Genomic DNA, 22,423 nt, shown 5'->3' with positions numbered 1-22,423 from the left:
TTTTACTTTTTACGTGACTATTCTAGAGTTTGCAATATACATTTACAACTAATCCGAGTTCACTTTTAAATAACACTTTACTGTTTTGTGGGTATTATAAACAGCTTATAATGACAAAATCATCCTCATTTCTCCCTCCCATCCCTTGTATTATTACTGTCATTTATTTCACTATATAAAAAAATATATAAGCATGCATATATGTACATATATAAGACGTATACATAAGCATACATAATTGAGTATGTTGTTGCTATTATTTTGAATAAACTGTTCCCTATCAGATCATTTAAGAATAAGAAAATCAAAGTTTTGTTTTACCTTTACTTATTCCTTCTTTGGTGCTCTTTCTTTCTTTATGTAGATCTGAGTTTCTGACATATCACTTCTTCACTCTAAAAACAACATTTCTTGTAAAGCAGGTTCACTGGCAACAGATTCTCTAAATTTTTGTTTGAGAAAGTCTTTATTTCTTCTTCACTTTTGAAGGATAAATTTGCAAGGTGCAAAATTCTAGATTGGTGGGGTTTTTTCCTGTCAATATTTTAAATATCTCACTCCACTCTTTTCTTGTTTGCATGAAGTCCTCTAGTAAGTAAGGTATTTTTTAACCTCTAACTTCTTTCATGATTTTCTCTTTATCTTTGATTTTCTGAAGTTTGAAAATGATATGCATAGGTGTGGTTTTTGTTTGTTTGTTTGTATTTATGCTGCTTGGTATTTTCTCAGCTTCCAGAATCTGTAGTTTGGTGTCTGGCATTAATTTGGGGTAAATTCTCAATTTTTTTTTCAAATATTTTTTCTGTTCCTTTCTCTCTTTCTTCTCTCTCTGGTATTCCCATTATGCATATGCTATACTTTTTTTCTAGGTGTTCTTGAGTATTCTGTTCTATTTTACCCAGTTTTTGTTCTCTTCACTTTTCAGTTTTGGAGTCTTCCAAAACTATTGAGATATATTCAATCTCATAAATTCTGTCCCCAGGCTTGCCCATCTACTATTCTAATCAGCGCATCAGAAGCTTTCTTCATTTCCATCACAGCGTTTTGATTTCTTACATTCCTTTCGGTTCTTTGTACATTGCCCATCTATTCTTTCATGCTCTCTGCTCTATCCTTTGGATACCTTAGCATATTAATCATAGTTATTTTAAATTCCTGATCTGATAATTATAACATCTCCTCCATGTCTGCTTGTGATATTTGCTTTGTCTCTTCAAATTGTGTTTTTTTGCTATGCCTCATGAATTTTTGTTGATAAATGGACATGATGCACTAGGTAAGAGCAACTACACTAAATAGGCATAAGTAATGTGGTGAGGTGTGGGGCAGGGGAGGTATTGTATAGTCCTTGTGTTAGGGCTCAGTCTTTCAGTGAGGCTATGCCTTTGGACTGGGAACTTCACCTATATTTCTTAAGGGTTTTTTTCTTCCCCCTTAAGTGAGACATCCTGGCTAGAGTGAGCTGGAGTTGGGTATTTCCCTTCCCCAGGTCAACAAAGCTCTGATTATATCCCAGCAGCTTAGGCTCTGCTTAATTAGTTTCTCCTGAGGATAGATCTTATGAAAAGAACAGGGTAATCTGGCATATTTCCAAATAATTCCTTTTCTCCTCCCCCTGCTAGAAGCACAAGGAGATTTTTTTTTTTTCTCTAGTATTTACTGTCAGAACCTGCTCAAGCCACCCAGAGGTAAATCTCACAAAATCGTGGAGGCCCCCCATGACTGGGTACCCGGGGGTTTTTAATTCTTAGAATTATCCACACTGATCTTCCTGTTACATGTTAATAATAGTTCAAGTTTCTCTAGCCTGGCACCAGTTTTCTCAGTGGTTTCTATATATGAGATTCTATACATGTAAGATGTGGCTCCCTAAATTTGCCTATCTCTCTGATCTTGGGGGCAGCAGTTTGCCCTGTGACCTTTCCTCCCTTATAGATCCTAGAAGAGTTACTGATTTTTCAGTCAGTTCAGCTTTTTACTTGTGAGAACAGTGGTGACTTCCAAGCTCCTTACATGCAGAAATGGATATTGGAAGTCTTGATTTTTTTAAAAAAACTATAAACACAGACTTACTTTATAATCAGAAAAAAACCCAGCTAATTTCATTTTGGAATTTTTAAAAATGAAAACTTTTAGGAATTTAATACAGATAAGAGACAGTTCTCCATAATTATTATTAAAGATTCTGATATTTTAAAAAGCTGGCATTTTGGGGTGCCTGGATGGCTCAGTCGGTTAAGTGTACGACTCTTAGTTTTGGTTCAGGTCATGATCTAACAGTTTTATGACTTTGAGCCCCACGTTAGGCTCTGCACTGTCAGAGCAGAGCTTGCTTGGGATTCTCTCTCTCTCCCTCTCTCTCTGCCCTCCCCCACTCAAACTGTCTCTGTCTCTCTCAAATAAATAAACTTAAAAAAAAAAACTTTTTAAAAAGCTGTCATTCCGTTTTTTTTCTTGAGGAAGATGGTGGCGTAGGAGGACGCTGGGCTCACCAGGTCCTGCTGATCACTTAGATTCCACCCACACCTGCCTAAATAGCCCAGGAAACCACCAGAAGACTAGCATAATGGATTCTCCGGAGACAAGCATAGATGAAAGGCCCACGGAAGAGGGTAGGAAGGGCAGAGAGGTGGTGCGAGCTCCACGGACTGGCGGGAGGGAGCCGGGGTGGAGGGGCAGCCTGCTGGCCAAGCAGAGCCCCAGAGTCTGGCTTGCAAAAGCGGAGGGGCCGGACGGAGTGTGTTCCGACAGCAAGCAGGACTTAGCATCTGGGAGGTCATAAGTTAACAGCTCTGCTCAGAGAGCGGGAAGGCTGGAGGACAAAGGGAGGAAGAGTTGCTGAGCCCCGGGACGACAGAGCTCAGTTTGGTGGGGAACAAAGGTGCTCACCAGCGCCATCTCCTTCACCCATCTCCCAGCCAAAATCCCAAAGGGAACCAGTTCCTGCCAGGGAACTTGCTTGCTCCGTGCAAACACCCAACGCTGTGCTTCTGTGGAGCCAACGCTCCAGCAGCGGGTCTGACTCCCTCCCGCTGCCACAGGGCCCCTCCTGAAGTGGATCACCTAAGGAGAAGCGAGCTAAGCCTGCCACTCCTGCCCCCGTGCACCTTGCCTACCCACCCCAGCTAATACGCCAGATCCCCAGCATCACAAGCCTGGCAGTGTGCAAGTAGCCCAGATGGGCCACGCCACCCCACAGTGAATCCCGCCCCTAGGAAAGGGGAAGATAAGGCACACACCAGTCTGATTGTGGCCCCAGCAGTGGGCTGGGGGCAGACATCAGGTCGGACTGCAGCCCCGCCCACCAATGCAAGTTATTCAAGAAAGCACAGGGGAAGTGCCCCGCAGTTCTGCACCACTCCAGGGACTATCCAAAATGACAAAACGGAAGAATTCCCCTCAAAAGAATCTCTAGGAAAAACCACAGCTAACAAACTGATCAAAAAGGATTTAAACAATATAACAGAAAGTGAATTTAGAATAATAGTCATAAAATTAATCTCTGGGCTTGAAAACAGTATAGAGGACAGCAGAGAATCTATTGCTACAGAGATCAAGGGACTAAGGAACAGCCAGGAGGAGCTAAAAAATGCTATTAATGAGCTGCAAAATAAAATGGAGACAACCACAGCTCGGATTGAAGAGGCAGAGGAGAGAATAGGTGAACTAGAAGATAAAATTATGGAAAAAGAGGAAGCTGAGAAAAAGAGAGATAAAAAAAATCCAGGAGTATGAGGGGAAAATTAGAGAACCAAGTGATGCACTAAAGAGAAATAATCTACGCATAATTGGTATTCCAGAGGAGGAAGACAGAGGGAAAGGTGCTGAAGGGGTACTTGAAGAAATCATAGCTGAGAACTTCCCTGATCTGGGGAAGGAAAAAGGCATTGAAATCCAAGAGGCACAGAGAACTCCCTTCAGACGTAACTTGAATCGGTCTTCTGCAGGACATCATAGTGAAACTGGCAAAATACAAGGATAAAGAGAAAATTCTGAAAGCAGCTAGGGATAAACGTGCTCTAACATATAAAGGGAGACTGATAAGACTCGTGACGGATCTCTCTACTGAAACTTGGCAGGCCAGAAAGGAATGGCAGGAAATCTTCAATGTGAAGAACAGAAAAAATACGCAGCTGAGAATCCTTTATCCCACAAATCTGTCATTTAGAATAGAAGAAGAGATAAAGGTCTTCCCAACAAAAACTGAAGGAATTCGTCACCACTAAACCAGCCCTACAAGAGATCCTAAGGGGGATCCTGTGAGACAAAGTACCAGAGACATCGCTACAAGCATAAAACATACAGACATCACAATGACTCTAAACTCATATCTTTCTATAATAACACTGAATGTAAATGGACTAAATGCGCCAACCAAAACACATAGGGTATCAGAATGGATAAAAAAACAAGACCCATCTATTTGCTGTCTACGAGACACTCATTTTAGACCTGAGGACACCTTCAGATTGAAAGTGAGGGGATGGAGAAATATTTATCATGCTACTGGAAGTCAAAAGAGAGCTGGAGTAGCCATACTTATATCAGACAAACTAGACTTTAAATTAAAGGCTGTAACAGATGAAGAAGGGCATTATATAATAATTACAGGGTCTATCCATCAGGAAGAGCTAACAATTATAAATGTCTATGCGCCGAATACGGGAGCCCCCAAATATATAAAACAATTACAAATATAAGCAACCTTATTGATAAGAATGTGGTAATTGCAGGGGACTTTAACACCCCACTCACAGCAATGGATAGATCATCTAGACACACGGTCAATAAAGAAACAAGGGCCCTGAATGATACATTGGATCAGATGGACTTGACAGATATATTTAGAACCCTGCATCCCAAAACAACAGAATATACCTTCTTCTCGAGTGCACATGGAACATTCTCCAAGATAGTTCACATACTGGGTCACAAAACAGCCCTTCATAAGTATACAAGAATTGAGATCATACCATGCATACTTTCAGACCACAATGCTATGAAGCTTGAAGTCAACCACAGGAAAAAGTCTGGAAAACCTCCAAAAGCATGGAGGTTAAAGAACACCCTACTAAAGAATGAATGGGTCAACCAGGCAATTAGAGAAGAAATTAAAAAAATATATGGAAACAAACGAAAATGAAAATACAACAGTCCAAACGCTTTGGGATGCAGTGAAGGCAGTCCTGACAGGAAAATACATTACAATCCAGGCCTATCTCAAGAAACAAGAAAAATCCCAAATACAAAATCTAACAGAACACCTAAAGGAAATAGAAGCAGAACAGCAAAGACAGCCTAAACCCAGCAGAAGAAGAGAAATAATAAAGATTAGAGCAGAAATAAACAATATAGAATCTAAAAAAAACTGTAGAGCAGATCAACGAAACCAAGAGTTGGTTTTTTGAAAAAATAAACAAAATTGATAAACCTCTAGCCAGGCTTCTCAAAAAGAAAAGGGAGATGACCCAAATAGATAAAATCATGAATGAGAATGGAATTATTACAACCAATCCCTCAGAAATACAAGCAATTATCAGGGAATACTATGAAAAACTATATGCCAACAAACTGGACAACCTGGAAGAAATGGACAAATTCCTAAACACCCACACATTTCCAAAACTCGAACTGGAGGAAATAGAAAGCTTCAACAGACCCATAACCAGCAAAGAAATTGAATCAGTTATCAAAAATCTCCCAACAAATAAGAGTCCTGGGCCAGATGGCTTCCCTGGGGAATTCTACCAGACATTTAAAATTTTTTTTTTTTTTCAACGTTTTTTATTTATTTTTGGGACAGAGAGAGACAGAGCATGAATGGGGGAGGGGCAGAGAGAGAGGGAGACACAGAATCGGAAACAGGCTCCAGGCTCCGAGCCATCAGCCCAGAGCCTGACGCGGGGCTCGAACTCACGGACCGTGAGATCGTGACCTGGCTGAAGTCGGACGCTCAACCGACTGCGCCACCCAGGCACCCCCTACCAGACATTTAAAGCAGAGATAATACCTATCCTTCTCAAGCTGCTCCAAAAAATAGAAAGGGAAGGAAAACTTCCAGACTCATTCTATGAAGCCAGTATTACTTTGATTCCTAAATCAAACAGAGACCCAGTAAAAAAAGAGAACTACAGGCCAATATCCTTGATGAATATGGATGCAAAAATTCTCAATAAGATACTAGCAAATCAAATTCAACAGCTTATAAAAAGAATTATTCACCATGATCGAGTGGGATTCATTCCTGGGATGCAGGGCTGGTTCAACATTCACAAATCAATCATTGTGATACATCACATTAAGAAAAGAAAAGATAAGAACCATATGATCCTGTCAATCAATGCAGAAAAAGCATTTGACAAAATTCAGCATCCTTAATAAAAACGCTCGAGAAAGTCAGGATAGAAGGAACATACTTAAACATCATAAAAGCCATTTATGAAAAGCCCACAGCTAACATCATCCTCAATGGGGAAAAACAGAGCTTTTTCCCTGAGATCAGGAACACGACAGGGATGTCCACTCTCACCGCTGTTGTTTAACGTAGTGTTGGAAGTGCTAGTATCAGCAATCAGACAACAAAAGGAAATCAAAGGCATCAAAATTGGCAAAGATGAAGTTAAGCTTTCACTTTTTGCAGATGACATGATATTATACATGGAAAATCCGATAGACTCCACCAAAAGTCTGCTAGAACTGATACATGAATTCAGCAAAGTCGCAGGATACAAAATCAATGTGCAGAAATCAGTTGCATTCTTATACACTAATAATGAAGCAACAGAAAGGCAAAGAAACTGATCCCATTCACAATTGCACCAAGAAGCATAAAATACCTAGGAATAAATCTAACCTAAGATGTAAAAGATCTGTATGCTGAAAACTATAGAAAGCTTTTGAAGGAAATTGAAGATATAAAGAAATGGAAAAACATTCCATGCTCATGGGTTGGAAGAATAAATATTGTCAAAATGTCAATACTACCCAAAGCTATCTACACATTCAATGCAATCCCAATCAAAATTGCACCAGCATTCTTCTCAAAGCTAGAACAAGCAATCCTAAAATTCATATGGAACCACAAAAGGCCCCGAACAGCCAAAGTAATTTTGAAGAAGAAGACCAAAGCAGGAGGCATTACAATCCCAGACTTTAGCCTCTACTACAAAGCTGTCATCATCATGACAGCATGGTATTGGCATAAAAACAGACACATAGACCAATGGACTAGAATAGAAACCCCAGAACTAGACCCACAAACGGATGGCCAACTCATCTTTGACAAAGCAAGAAAGAACATCCAATGGAAAAAAGACAGTCTCTTTAACAAATGGTGCTGGGAGAACTGGACAGCAACATGCAGAAGGTTGAAACTAGACCACTTTCTCACACCATTCACAAAAATAAACTCAAAATGGATAAAGGACCTGAATGTCCTTTATCAAAACCCTAGAGGACAAAGCAGGAAAAGACCTCTCTGACCTCAGCCATAGCAATTTCTTGCTGGACACATCCCCAAAGGCAAGGGAATTAAAAGCAAAAGTGAATTACTGGGACCTTATGAAGATAAAAAGCTTCTGCACAGCAAAGGAAACAACCAACAAAACTAAAAGGCAACCAACGGAATGGGAAAAGATATTTGCAAATGACATATCGGACAAAGGGCTAGTATCCAAAATCTATAAAGAGCTCACCAAACTCCACACCCAAAAAACAAATAACCCAGTGAAGAAATGGGCAGAAAACATGAATAGACACTTCTCTAAAGAAGACATCCGGATGGCCAACAGGCACATGAAAAGATGCTCAACGTCGCTCCTCATCAGGGAAATACAAATCAAAACCACACTCAGATATCACCTCACGCCAGTCAGAGTGGCCAAAATGAAGAAATCAGGAGACTATAGATGCTGGCGAGGATGTGGAGAAACGGGAACCCTCTTGCGCTGTTGGTGGGAATGCAAATTGGTGCAGCCGCTCTGGAAAGCAGTGTGGTGGTTCCTCAGAAAATTAAAAATAGACCTACCCTATGACCCAGCAATAGCACTGCTAGGAATTTACCCAAGGGATACAGGAGTACTGATGCATAGGGGCACCTGTACCCCAATGTTTATAGCAGCACTCTCAACAATAGCCAAATTATGGAAAGAGCCTAAATGTCCATCAAGTGATGAACAGATAAAGAAATTGTGGTTTATATACACAATGGAGTACTACATGGCAATGAGAAAGAACGAAATATGGCCCTTTGTAGCAACGTGGATGGAACTGGAGAGTGTGATGCTAAGTGAAATAAGCCATACAGAGAAAGACAGATGCCATATGTTTTCACTCTTATGTGGATCCTGAGAAACTTAACAGAAACCCATGGAAGAGGGGAAGGAAAAAAAAAAAAAAAGAGGTTAGAGTGGGAGAGAGCCAAAGCATAAGAGACTCTTAAAAACTGAGAACAAACTGAGGGTTGATGGGGGGTGGGAGGGAGGGGAGTGTGGATGATGGATATTGAGGAGGGCACCTTTTGGGATAAGTACTGGGTGTTGTATGGAAACCAATTTAACAACAAATTTCATATATTTAAAAAAAAGCTGTCATTCCAATTTCATTTAACATTGTACACACACACACACAAAAAGAATGGAAAGGATCAGTGAATGATACAGAATAGTGAAAGCCTAAGTGAGAATAGTTCATATTTCCTTAACCACATAGCTAAGAATTTTATTACATCTTCATACAAAGAGGCTAACCTCAAAATCACACTGTACTCTTAAAACCAAATAATAAAAGCACAAAAATCCAATTTAAAAATGGATAATGGGGGCACCTTGTGGCTCAGTCGGTTGAGTGTCTGACTTCGGCTCAGGTCATGATCTCGCAGTTCGTGAGTTCGAGCCTCACATTTGAGCCTGGAAACTGCTTCACATTCTGTGTCTCTCTCTCTCTCTCTCTCTCTCTCTCTCTCTCTCTGCCCCTCCCCCACTCACACTCTGTCTCTCTCAAAAATAAAATAAACATTTAAAAAATCATAAAAATGGAAAATTATTTCAATAGACATCTCTCCAAGATTATATACATATGGCCAATAAGCTCATAAGAAGATGCTCAGCATCTTTAGTTTTTAGGAAATTGCAACTCAGAAGCCAATTAAATACTTATCCACTAGGATGGCTATAATTAAAAAGACAGACAATAACAAGTGTAGGCAAGAATGTGGAGAAAATGGAACCCTCAAACATTGCTGGTGGGATTGTGAAATAATACAGCTACTTTGGAAAACAGTTTGGCAGTTCTTTTAAAAGTGAAACAGAGGTCCATATGGCGTAGCAAATTTGCTAGATATTTATTCAAGAGAACTGAAAAACATATGTCCATATAAAAACTTCTATACAAATGTTTATAGCAGCATTATTCATCACAGCCAGAGGTAAAAACAGCCCAAATATCCATCAACTGATGAAGTGATAAACAAAATGTATATCCACGCAATGGAATATTACTCATTAAAAAAGTGAAGTGCCAATGCTTGCTGGATGGATGAAAAAGGAGGTATTTTGAAAATATTAATGCTAAGTGAAAGAAGTCAGACACAAAAGGTTATATGTGTATGATTTCATCAATAGGAAATATCCAGAATAGAAAAATCTATAGAGACAGAAATTAGATTAATAGTTTCCAAGCACTGAGAGGAGGAGTCAGGAGTGACTACCAATGGGTAAGAGTTTCTTCCTTCTGGAGAGATGTCAATGTCTTTTTTATTGCATAAACACCTTATATCCCCCTGCAAAACCCAGAAAAGCAAAGACAGTAGTTACCAATTACCTTGCCACTCAAAGATACACTGTTAAGACTTTTATTTTACATTCTTCCAATTTTTTAAAGTCCTTTTCACTTTATGAAAATAGGATTTTTTTTAATGTTTATTCATGTTTGAGAGAACAGAGTATGAGTGGGGAAGGGGCAGAGACAGAAAGAGACACAGAATCCGAAGCAGGCTCCAGGCTCTGAGCGGTCAGCACAGAGCCCAACCGCAGGGCTTGAACCCATGAGCTGTGAGATCATGACCTGAGCCAAAGTCGGATGCTCAACCGACTGAGCCACCCAGGCGCCCCTGAAAATAGTATTTTAAAATGTACATATTTCTCTTTAGGCCACCACTCAGCTGTCATCTCGAACTTCCCTCTGTTATCATCTTGGGAGTTCCTTTTGCTTTTCTCATGATTATATTCCCTGCTTCCCAGTCTCCTATCTTCCTGCTTGCTATAGTCTCTTGTTTTGAGGATGTGACAGGGTGGCATAGATAATAGTCTCAGCAGCCTGCTTGGCCCCTGAGACACACTGTGGCATTCTGGGTTGGTGGTACTCAGCTGGTGACACGTTGTCATCTTGTCATCTTGGGATCTCCCTTTGCCATCATTGTGGAGATTCCCTGTTTTTCTCCGGTCTCTTGGCTGGAGATTCTCTTGGCTCTCCAGTTACCTTTATCTTTTTATTTTCCTTTAGTCTTCCCCTTGCTGAGTTTAATCTCTTCTTTTTGATATAGCACATCCTCCAGTAGATTCTGGAAAAAAGATGCATGGACGGTAAGTTTTTTGAGACCTTTAAAAATGCCTTTAGTCTATGCCCACATTTGATGAGAGTGTAGATAAATTGAAAATTCCAGGTTTAGAATTCTAAAGGTGTTGCTTATTACCTTCTGGCTTCTAGTGCTAGCACAAGGCAGGCCCTTCCAATCTGGAAAATCTTGTATTTCGGCCTTGGAAATTTTCTTGAATTATTTCATTGGCAATTTCCTCCCTCCGTTTTCTCTGTTTTCGATTTCTGGAATTTTTGCTATTTGGCTTTTGGACCTGGTAGTTGAATTCTTGTTTGTCTCTTAGACACATCCTCTTAATTTTCTATTTTCTTTGTTTTCTTACTTTACTTTCTAAGGGCAAGAGTTCAGCTCTATCTCCATTCCTTCTTCACTTTGCTATCACAATCTTAATTCCAGGAGGTCTTTTGTTCACTGCATATTTCTTTGTGTAAGAGAGAAGAAGAAGCACATAATGTTCCATTCTTTTTTCATGTATACAGCATCTTTTCTTAGCTCTCTGATATATTGCCTATAATTGGTTTCTTTTTCTAAAAGTGTTCTTTGTCTTTCCTCCAAGTTGCTTTTTCTTTGTTTGCATCTCTTTCTTCCAAAGTGGAGACTTTCCTCAGATGTCTGGTATTCTTTAACTACCCATGATTAAGGGTTGGGGGATAAAAGGCTGTTTGAAAGCTGTGAATATGTAGGTTGGGCTTGGTAGTCCTAAGCTTTACTGTAGGGTGAGTAAGCCATTTGTTGGGAAAGACCCACCTTTGCACTAGCCAACTAAACCAGAGTTGTCTTTCCTATATCCTTCCAAGAGGGCAAAGGACTGAGTGTCTTCATTCTGGGACTGAGAGAAAAAAAGAGCCGGAAATGTCTACATTCAGCATTCAGAAAATAGTCACTTAATCCTCCTGTTTTAAGTGTTCACTGTGCCTGTCAACCCATTAATAGCCCCAGTTCCAGAGACTTTGGGTTTGGTTCTTAGCTCTCCTCAGCACAGTTTAAGAGTATTCTTTCCTACATCTAGGAAGCAAGAACTATTATGTCAGAAAAGCTGAGAAGAATCAAATCTTAGTTTTGGCATTTCTAAAGTCTAAACCCCCAGGACCCAGTTTACATCATTATGCAGCAAAAACTAAAACTTGGAAATAGGACAAAAATGATGACTGTGTGACCATTCTAGAAAGTCTGTGAAGCGTTATCTGACTCACTCAGGGAATGTCCCTTTGGTTGTGGACCAGACATTGTACAACCCTGGTAAGTTAAAGATTCACTTGTAGAAAAATGATAAGGTGTGATGATATATTTAAGGGCTGGGGAGGAGGCTGGAAAATAAAGAAGATAAAACCTAACTCTTATGTGTAGGGCATTAGCTTTTTTAGTATCTTTTTAATAATCTTATTTCAGGATTCCATTTCTCACTAACTATATAATCTCTGTTTCTCAAAATTTCAAGCTTTTTGTCTTGCTGCCAGTTCCTTCATTAATGAGCTAAGAAAACCTTGGTTTGAATTAGCCCTCTGTGTAAGGGAAATAGGATTTTATTTTTTAAAGAATTCGAGAATGGTGCTTATACACCAAGAATGAAATATCCGGAAGACTAAGGCTCAGTGATAATAAGTTGTCTTTCCTGAACTTTCTTCCCAGATTAAATGAAGGGTCCCCAGGCTGGGAGAAAGAAGAATCAGGGAAGCCAAAGAGCTTAGAAACTGGAAGGTGCTAAGAAGAAGTCTGAGCTACAGAATGTAAGTAATTTACTTTTTATACAGTGGATCATTTTGTACTTCTGTTGTGTATTATACTCAGTAATATAGCGTAAACATCTTCATAGGCCAACAAATTGCCTATATATGATATATATGGCCTAGAATATGATTCTTCATTGCTACATAGCATTCCACCCCATGAGCTATTTTAATAGTTTAGAAAAACTCTGAACATTTCTCTTTCCAACTGGTAGGCAAACTCCATCTTAGTTATTTTAGTTATTAAGTCCTGAGTTAAAAGACCATCTCCTTATTGGAAAAAAACCTAGACTGGGTAGAATCCAACAAACAGTTTTAGTCAAGGATCTAGTGACCATAGTTGGCAAAGCCAAGTTAGCTTCTCTTGTAGAAAACTCTTTAATGAAGCTGGTCATGTTTAATTCTGGATGGCCATACTAGGGCAACACTTACTTGACACCATACAAGGAGAGCTCTAGGAATGGAAGACAGTGGATTCAGGGAGCTTCCCCAATGCATGTCTTAAGTAATAGCAAAACCTAGCTTTCTGCCCACCCCTAGCCCTGTTTTCCTGCACAGCCGGTGATCGGGAGGCAGGGATGTGCCTGCTGATGACAGGCTGGTGCTGGGCTTCTCTCAGCCTATAAACAGAAAGTAATAAATGGGCTTGCTCGAAAAGGCATGGGGGAGACTGCCGTGGACTTCCACAGCTGATGGAAGGATTCCTAATGTGGACAGAGATACTAGTGTCTAAAGGGCCCCAATCCCATGATGGAGTCTGCAATGGCCTTGGTATCCCCTGAAGTACACTTGTTAGTAGAAGTCTCAGAGTTGATCAGTTACCTTTCCCTGAGATGCTGGTTTGAATCATTCCCTGTTTGGGGTGAGGGGGTTGGGGGCTTACTTTTACCATAAATCAAAACGCTTCCAATTGAGATCTATGTGGGATTGGGGATTTTGTTGTTAGTGTGTGTGCACGTGCCTGTAGCTTTGAAAAACACGGCGTGTTTGGATCAAACAGCAGCATTTGGATAACTGTGGTTTGGTTAAAACAGATTTCTATTTGCTCTTGCTATTATGTACATTTTATTCTGAAAATCACAGACACTTAGAATCTATTCAACAGGGTCACAAGATAGTTTTTAAAAGCTCATTCCAGTGATAGAAACAAAATACAAATTCCTAGTTTCTTTAAGAGAAAAGAAAATGTCACTTTCTTCCCTCAAGTGTTGAGAGAAAAAAATAATATTTGCATTATAAATCCTGATACTAAATTATAGGCAAAAATGTGACCCATGGAAGTTATTTTATTGTTCTGTAGTTTTATGTTATATTCAGGGTATATTATCTTCGTTAGTTGGAAAAGCAAAGTTAGAATCATATGCAGACTTTCTTGGTAATTCATTTAATTTCCTGTTTTCTGTTTTTTTTGGTGACTTCTGTAGAAGGACTATTTAAAAAGCTTCCCTTTGAGAATGGCCCAAGGAGCAAAGGAAAACTTCTATTTTAATGCTTTATGAGTTGGAGAGAGGAATGCATCTCACAAAGCCTAAGCACCATTCCAAACAGTGACAAGACAAAGTTGAGCTGAGTGAGAGAACAAACTAGGGGCAAAGTCGTGGGTTGGGGAATGGAGGTTAGTGTTCATCTGCTTCATAAAAGAGAGTGATGATCTGTTTTCCACCTGTGAAATGGTAGAATGAGTGATTGAAGTCCAGTTGTCTTAACATCAGAAAAATAACATTGATTTCAGAAACTAATACATAATAGTATATGTATATATGTGTATGTATGTAACTTGTACACACCAAAAATAAGAATGATCATACCATTAGTGGTTCTCAAAATTAAGATGGCTTTTTCCCCTGCTTGAAAAAGAAAACCTTAGCCAACCGAAGGAATAGACTTCAACACTCTGACCCTGCTGTCCAGCCCCCTTACCTTCCCCACACAGATCCTGTAGACTAGAACAGTTGGCATTGGTCACAAAGGCAGTTGACATGAATAAAACAGCTTTATCCTGGATTCCAAGATACCTGTGCAATGCTTTCCCTGAAGACTCTGGGCTTTCCCAGCTATAGAAACCACCCCCTTTCCCTTACTTTTCTCCAGGAGGACAGAGGAATCCACAGACTGTCAAGAATATCAGGTCTCCACCCACAAAGCAGAAAGCCTTGGAGAGGTGACACTTCCAAGATCATATTGTTTAATGTGTTTGCTATACCTTGTGAGGGACAATGGTCTTAAATGTTTTTGAAGTACAAAAGCTGTTCATTCCAAGGGGACTATCATTTTGCTAAGAATAGGACAAAGAGGTCTATCCACCCTCATCCTTAACGTCCTCCCTGTCCCTAAAAAAGAACTGGATTAAAGGGCACATGTCAGAAAATCTGATCTGGAGAACATGTGATGAAGTTTTATCCTTCATGAAAAGAAAATGTTCTGTTTTTCCCATTATAAATGCCTTGGTTCCTGCCAAGCCTCTTTTTATCCCAAATGTCAGAATATCCTGGTATAACACAGCAGAGATAGGGCAGCACAAACACTGAGTTATAATTTAATTCAATGTATACTCATTGAGAACTGTTATACTAAGAATACCTTCCTCAAATCTCTTCCCCTGTCACCAGTAAAATAGTTTTTGATACTAAGAATTTCATTTTTAAAAAAAATTCTCCCACTAAATAAGACCGTGATGTTTCCATCTGGACTTTGCCATGGGCACCCTGGGCTGGAAGTATAAAGTACAGTCTTTCTCATGTTCTGGGAAATTCTTGTGGCCCAGTACAGGTAGCACCACTTTGAGCATCTGGCCAGTATTAGGGACTATACAGAGGGGCCAGCATGGCCATTTGCTTCCCAAGGCCAGGTGGTCATGAGAGACCTAGCAGGCAGGGACTATCAGTGCCTACCATGAAATAGGCGGTCAGTAAATGTTGAGATCTGAAATCTCAAGATCGGAATGATCAATATGCACTTTATTGGCTCTAAAAATAGACTCATCTCTTCTTGTACTGGCTCAGAGAAGTGTGAGTATTCATGTAGTAGAGGAGGTTGTTTAAGGCAAGCAAAGCTCTGTTCTTTTTCAAACATGCCTGTTTCAAACACACTGTTCTTTTTTTTTTTTTTAATGGCTTCTATTTCTTCTTGCATTGCCTTAATCATTTGAACAGAAGGGCTCCTCTTTAAGGCTCTTTAAGATGGAACAGAATGTTACCTTTAGGTTCCCTGCTTTGCACAGACCCCCAGCCTTGTCTCCTACCCCTAAATCTATGTCTTTGTCCAAAACACCCTTGGGCTCCCTCCACACCAGCTCACATGCATGGCACTGGTTTTTCTTTGTTTCCGGCACTCAAGAAGGGAATTATATATATTGTGGGAGGGGTCATATCTACAGCAGCTCAGATTCTCCTTATTGCAGGAAGTTCCTCCCATCTCCTTTACATCATGGAAAAAGTATTCTTTTAAGTTTAGAGATCTTGTAAGAATAATGTATGACCTTTAAGAAATGAATGCAACAAAATTAATACAGCTTAAAGTCTAACAGAATGAGTTTATATAGATCATATAAACTCTGTTTCTTCGTTCTCAAATATAAAAGCTGTTGCTTCCCTCTCCCACCACCACCCATTGGATATCATTATTTACGGGGAGAATTCTATTTCTTAGAATCATTATATTTTTGTCAGTAGAAGGGGAACTCAGATACCTTCAATGCCAGGGAGATACCACAGATAAGTGACTCTGACCAGGTGTAAGCCACCAGGGAGAGATGCAGGCTGGAGTAAAATGAAGACCTCTCTCTCACACAAAGGAAAAAAAAGAAGAAGAGAGACTCACTTACATGTTGCTGTCATTAAAAGAAATGTCGCAAATTTTCTTGTCCCCAGCTTTCTTTTAACAACAAATTCTGAATAGCATCAGAATATATAGATAAATTGGTCAGAGCCTGAGCAGACATGCAGGCCTGGGCCTGATTTATGAGAAGGTTTGAGGACTGTTGTACAAGGGTGCAGCTCAGGGTTTCCCCACCTTAACCTAAGCAACCACAGAAAGCCTTGTGAATCACTTAGCAAGTCAGAATCTTGCACCTGTTTCACTCAGAGAGGACTCCAGAAGCCCTGACACCATCACTTCCCTGTCACAAGGGGCTGGGGGCCAGATTTTCGCCTATGAAGTATCCTGAGAAATTCTTTTCACCCGGTAAACAAAGCCTGACTGAAACCCCTTCTGATATATAGACCCTGGCCGAGTAGTCTGTGTGACCTCGTGCAGGGCCAAGAATTGCTTTTGGTCACTCTGTGGCATTACATATGTCTTAAAGGGGTTTGATTATGCAAGAAAGGTGTGGTGTGGTGTGGTGGCAAGAACAGGCTTTTGGAACAAGATCGACCCACTTCTGAATGCCAGTGTTGATGAACAGTGAGTGCATCACTGTCCAGTCAACAATGCTTTCTGAATGTCCGCTAGGTGGTGGGCACTGTTCTAGACCCCAAGGAGACAATGGTGAACAAAGCAGAAAAGTCCTTGCTTTGGGGAAGTTTACATTTAGCTGGGGGGAGACTGGTAATAAATAAAAAATTAATTAAATGACATAGTAGGTTAGAAGGTGATGGGTGCTGAGGATAAAATCAAGTAGGGACCGTGAATGGAGAGTGCAATTTAGTGTGTTCAGGGAAGCTTCACTGAGCAGAGGACCGTTGGGCAAAGACTTGAAGGGGGTGAAGGAGAGAGCTGTCAAAATGTGTGGGGAGTAGGGTTCCACGGGAAGGTCCTGAGGTCACTTCAAGTAACAACAGGGAGGCCAGCACGTCTGGATGGAATGGGGTGGGTGGGAGTGGTAGGAAATAAGTGGCTAAAGGCGATGAGGGGTGATCAGGCCATTGCAAGTACTTACCGTGAGCGAAATGGGGAGGTGCTGTGGGGTATATTTTAAAGGATTTCCTGATGGATTGAATGAAGTCTCAGAGAAGAATATTCAAGAGGGAGCCCAAGGTTTTTGGCTTGAGCAACTGGAAGAGTGGAGGTGCCATCAACTGAGACAGGAAGGATGTAGGAGGAACTGATGGCAGGGAAGGGCAGAATCAGGAGTTCACTTTTGGAATTGTTCGGCGAAGATGATGAATAAACTGTGGCATAGGAGTCTGAAGCACACAAGAGAGACCTAAACTGAGGATATAAATGTGGGATCATGTAAATGGTATTTAAAATTGTGGGAATCACTGATAGCACTGACGAGTGATGGTAGACAGGGAAGAGAAGAGGTTCTAGGACTGAGCCCTGGGACACATCGACACAGTAGCCCAGCTACTGTGGAGGATCTGGGTGGCTGCAGGGGTGATAGGGTTAGGACCAAGGCACTCATTTTTCCCAGCTGCTAGCAGTTAACAATCTACTCCCCACCTCAAGGAATTGCCCTCTGCTGAAGGAGGCTACCACACCCCAGGTTATACCCTCATCCCAGGGATGGCCTGGGTCCAATTACTAGTCAACTTAGGGGTTTAAAGCCCACCTAATATCTAATTTCAGAACTCTGAGGGGCCCTCCCAGCTCCAGAGCATTTGTGGTATCAATCAAAGCCATTGTTGTACCTGCTTCGCTGTTCAGCTTCTCCCTTGGCCTAACCCCACTGCCTTCAAGTCCTTGCAGGTGGTGTTTCCAGGAGCACCCCTGTATATAGATCTCTACCTCGGTTGATTTCTTAGGGGATCTGTTCTAAAACAATAGCTTTGGGCATAGTGCTTGCTTTTACAGTTTCCACATTTGTAACATGGCAATAATTATACCTACCTGGCAAGATCGTTGTAGGGAGAAGAGACTTTGTGTGTACAGTGCCTAGAAACAATGCTTGATTAGTGGCAGGCACTCAAAACTTAAGTCTTGTCAGAATCAGATTTCACTATTCCACTTTCTCAAACACTCAAGAAGATTAGGAAAGGTAGCATTACAGTGCTCAGGAGGTCTGTCTGTCCTTCCCCTGAACTCCCCAGACTACATTCAGATGCTTCTTTTGTGTGCTCTGGCAGCACCCTCCACTTCTCACATCATAATTATAGATGGCACTATTCTAGACTACAATTGCATATTTAATTCTGTCCCACCCCTCTTTCCCATAAGGTCTATATCTGTCTTGTTCATGATTGTGTATCTCCAGGGACTAGCACATTGTAGGCATTTCATAAATATTTATTGAATTGAATTGAATCGAATTGAATTGACACGTGGCAGAGTTTACAGAATAAGGCAAGACTCAGTTTGGCTCAGCTCTGGGAATTAGACTCAAGTAACCTTTATGAAGCCCAAAAAAGACCAGCCATCTACCAATCTATCCATCTATCCATCTATCCATTTACTCAAGATTTAAAGAAAACCAATTTGTGCTAGGCACCAGAAACAGGTATCAAACAAGATCTTACAGGCAAGCAGGGGATAGACAGTGGACAATAAACAACCATAAAATCTGCTGTTAAAAAATAAAGGGGGAGAGAGAAAGGCAGCAGGGACTCAGTTAGACAGAGTGATTGGAGACTTCTGAGAAGAGGAAATTTAAGATGACCTGAAAAAATGTGTAGACGCTAGACATGAGAAAGGTAGGAATATTTCAGGCTAAGAAAGATCCTGAAAAGGGGAGAGAAAACCAGTGTGAAGGAAGAAGAGGGTGTAGTACACACTTTGAGAGAATGAGAGAATTATTCTTGGTACTGTTGAAGAGAATGGATTATAGGAGAGCAAATGTGTGGGTAGGAGGGACTAGATCAAGTAAATCTCTTCCTGATACACTTTGAAAGGAACCATGATAGGACTACCTGACAGTGGAGGTGAGGGAAGGGAAAGACTCAAGGATGGCTTTTAGGTTTGGGGCTTGATTCTCTGAGTAGATGGTTATAGGAATAAGAGAGACTGAGGGAAGTAGGCAGGATTTTAGAGAGAACCAAGAGTTCCCTTTAGGAAATGTGCAATTCCCTTTTGGAAACTCGAGAGCCTGCCTCAGGACAGCCAGCTGCACTCCTTGCCCAGACTCTTCTGAGATCGCCTGAAGTTCTTGGGGCCCCCGGGAAGCCTGGGGAAAAGAAGGCCCACAGTGCTGGGGGTGAGTAACCACAGAGAGAACAAAGCATAAAGCAGTGCTTGTCTCCTGCAAAGATCAACACTCGATGTTCTTGGAAACTGAAGTGCAGGAGTTCAAATGTCTGCAGCCCCATTACCAGAAGGAGAGGTGTTCCCCAATCAGGAAAACTGCTCACATCGAGCTCTCGGCACACTGCCCACGAATCCCTGAAGAAGGGTCCCCTCGTCTCACACGCCACAGGAATGGAAACCAGATCTGAAAGAGAGCACAGGCCTGCCAGTTGGGTGTCGTTCAGACATCTGCAGGCAATTAGGGGCCTCCTCATGCGTCTGGTCCTGCTCACGACTGGCTTTGTGCTAAGAAAAGCACATTTCTTCTGTGACCACCGGTCTGTCTAATCCACAAAGTGTGCTCTGGGACTCATTGGGCTTCTGGGGGTCGAGGATGGGCGAGGAGGGTGGCCGGGAGCCTCATCCCTTAGCTTGAGCCCCAGGGGATATGACAGCATCGAAGCCAACCACCAGTTCTTTTCAAGCAAGTGTCGGGAGTAACTCAAGTCCTAATGCCATTTGGCTGTGAGTACCACAGAAATCCTGTCACTGGTCAGCCTGGGTCACAGAGCCCCTGTTCCTCAACTCTGAGGCCTCTCTTTTAATTGCTGTGATTTGGCCAGTTCTCAGCATAGCCCAGTAGTGCACTCTCGATCCATCAGGGACATAGGAAATTTTCTCTTTAGTTACACTTTTCTGTGCCAATGAGATTATTTTAAGGTGCTACCCCCCACCCCCACCGCCATTTCCCCTCTGTGTTAAGGCTATGCTCATTAGCCATGAGAGACTGAATATGCAAATGGACAGTGGCCAGACCATACCTAAAAAGAGAACCCTACCCACAACTTTCAGCAACCTGCCTAGGAAACCAATCCCCTTATGTATAGTAAACAGCCTGGAAGCCAGTCTGCTGTACATGAGGCTTGTGAGAAGCCAGGTTGCCATCTCTTGTGACAATCCAGAAAGCTAATCAATAACTTCTTTAACAGTCAGCCACAGATGGCCAGAGCTTGGTTAATAACTTCCAGATTCCCTAATCCTTGTCCCTGCTTTCAACTTAGGACTAGAGAAAGTCAAATATGCACCTTTAACCAATCATACAGGATGCCCCACTCCTAGTTAGCCAGCCTCCAGCTTCCCCATGGCACCGGCCTCCAAGCAGGTGCACCATAAGCCTTCCCTTTCCTCCACTCTAAAGCTTTCCCACTCCTCTGCCTGCCTTTGAGTCTCTACTAAAACGTATGTGACAGCGGCTGACTCTGCTGCTTTAATAATCTCTGATAAATAGGCTTTGCTTTCTTCATTTGCTTGATCTTGATTTCTGCAGCCATTTATGAATTTTTTTCCTTTATGAGTTTCTGAAAAATAATTTAATAGTACATTTGGACAACATATTGAGTCCTAATGTAATAGGTCAGGTACAATTAATCTGCTGTAACAGACCCCAAATACTATGGCCTAAGTAAGACAGAAGTTCATTTCTCTCCCACGTACCTGTCTGCAGCAGCGGGTGGTCAAGGCCTGGATGGTTAACTGTGTTCCTTGAAGCCACTCAGGGACCCAGATTCCTTTCTCCTTGTTGCTCTACTGTCCCTTGGTGTGTGCAGAAAACAAACTGACTCAGTCCCACGCTGTCTGTGCTCTGTCTGTAGAAAGGAAGAAAAGCTTCCCTTTCAAGGATGTGGTCTGGAAGTTACACACTTCACTTTATCTTATAATTGGTGAGAACTCAGCCTCATAGCCACACCTGGCTGTCAGGGAAGCTGGGAAAAGTAGTCTCTGCAGGTCTAACACCTGTGGAATGGGAGAAAGTAGATGTCAGAGGACAAATTGAAGCCTTGCCCACATCATGCTGGGTAAAAAGGGATACAGAGTACACATGGCTTTTGTCCTCAAAGGTTAACCAGTAATGGTTCATGCGTAGGGTAAAGACTAGATCTTCTAGCCAGGCATTTAAGAGCTACCACCCTCTGGCTCTTTCCTCTTTCTCCAAAAAATTCCCTCTTCCCTTCCCTCCCATGTGTTCCTGCCAATGGAGTCATGCCACACGCTGCCATAATAACTACTTTTAATTCAAATTAATTCCTTTGAACATTTATTCTATCAAATTGTTCAAGAATTTTTAAACCACACCCCTGATTGCTGGTGATTGAGGGAGAGGGTGGCATAGCCCCCCACTGTTGGCAGAGAATTTCCCTACCCCACCTCCCAATTGTGCATACCAGACTCTGTTGTCATTAACTCTGTCTGCTCTGGTGCCCAACCATGAATTCAGTCAGGGAGAATGTCCATCTCTCCATCATCATATTCTCAGCACCTGGCTAGGCCCTGGTGCACAGAGTTTGTGTTGGACAAGCAGACTGGGTCATAGCCCTTACTTCTTAGGTCTTATCATCTGAGGAAAGCAACCCCCCCTCCCCCCCAGAATGAAGACTACCCTTCCCTGGCCCTACCATTCACCTGGCAGCAACTCATGAGAATCCAGACAGGCACACTGGGGAAATAACAGAGTTTTAAGCTCATATCATCATTGTGATGGTTAATTTGATGTGGCGGTCTGTCTGGGCAAAGGGAGGCCCAGAGAGCTGGTGTATCTGTAAGGGTATTTCTGGAGGAGATTAGCTTTTAAATCGGTAGACAGAGTAAAGAAGATAGCCCTCACCAACATAAGTGGGCATCATCTAATTCATTGAGGGCTTTAATAGAACAAAAAACAGATAAAGACAAAGTTGCTCTCTCTGCTTGAACTAAGACATCCATCTCCTCCTGCCCTTGGACACTGATGCTCCTTGTTCTCAAGCGTTTGGACTCATACTGAATTATACCCCTGGCTTTCTTGGTTCTCCAGCTTGAAGACAGTAGATCATGAGACTTCTTAGAGTCCATAATTGCATGAGCAAATTCCTATAATAAATCTCATCTCTGTCTCTATCTGTATATATATCTATATCTATCTAATCTGTTGGTTCTATTTCTCTGGAGAACCCTGACTAATACAAACATA

At 41.5% G+C, this 22,423-nt stretch overlaps 1 long non-coding RNA gene across 1 annotated transcript in view; it reads right to left on the bottom strand.

The window, feature by feature from the left end:
• The window catches only part of LOC132681234 (uncharacterized), a 52,721-nt gene extending 31,708 nt beyond the window's left edge, over positions 1-21,013 (bottom strand). Inside the window, exons 1-2 of the long non-coding RNA XR_013554054.1 lie at positions 20,914-21,013; positions 19,545-19,624 (exon numbers count right to left, since the gene is read on the bottom strand). This is a non-coding gene — a long non-coding RNA (uncharacterized LOC132681234). The remainder of the gene's footprint in view (positions 1-19,544; positions 19,625-20,913) is intronic.
• Positions 21,014-22,423: the final 1,410 nt, after the last annotated feature.

Source organism: Panthera onca, chromosome A1, assembly GCF_046562875.1.
Source record: "Panthera onca isolate mPanOnc1 chromosome A1, mPanOnc1 haplotype 2, whole genome shotgun sequence".
NCBI lineage: Eukaryota > Metazoa > Chordata > Mammalia > Carnivora > Felidae > Panthera > Panthera onca.
This window is presented reverse-complemented; position numbering and strand designations above follow the sequence as displayed.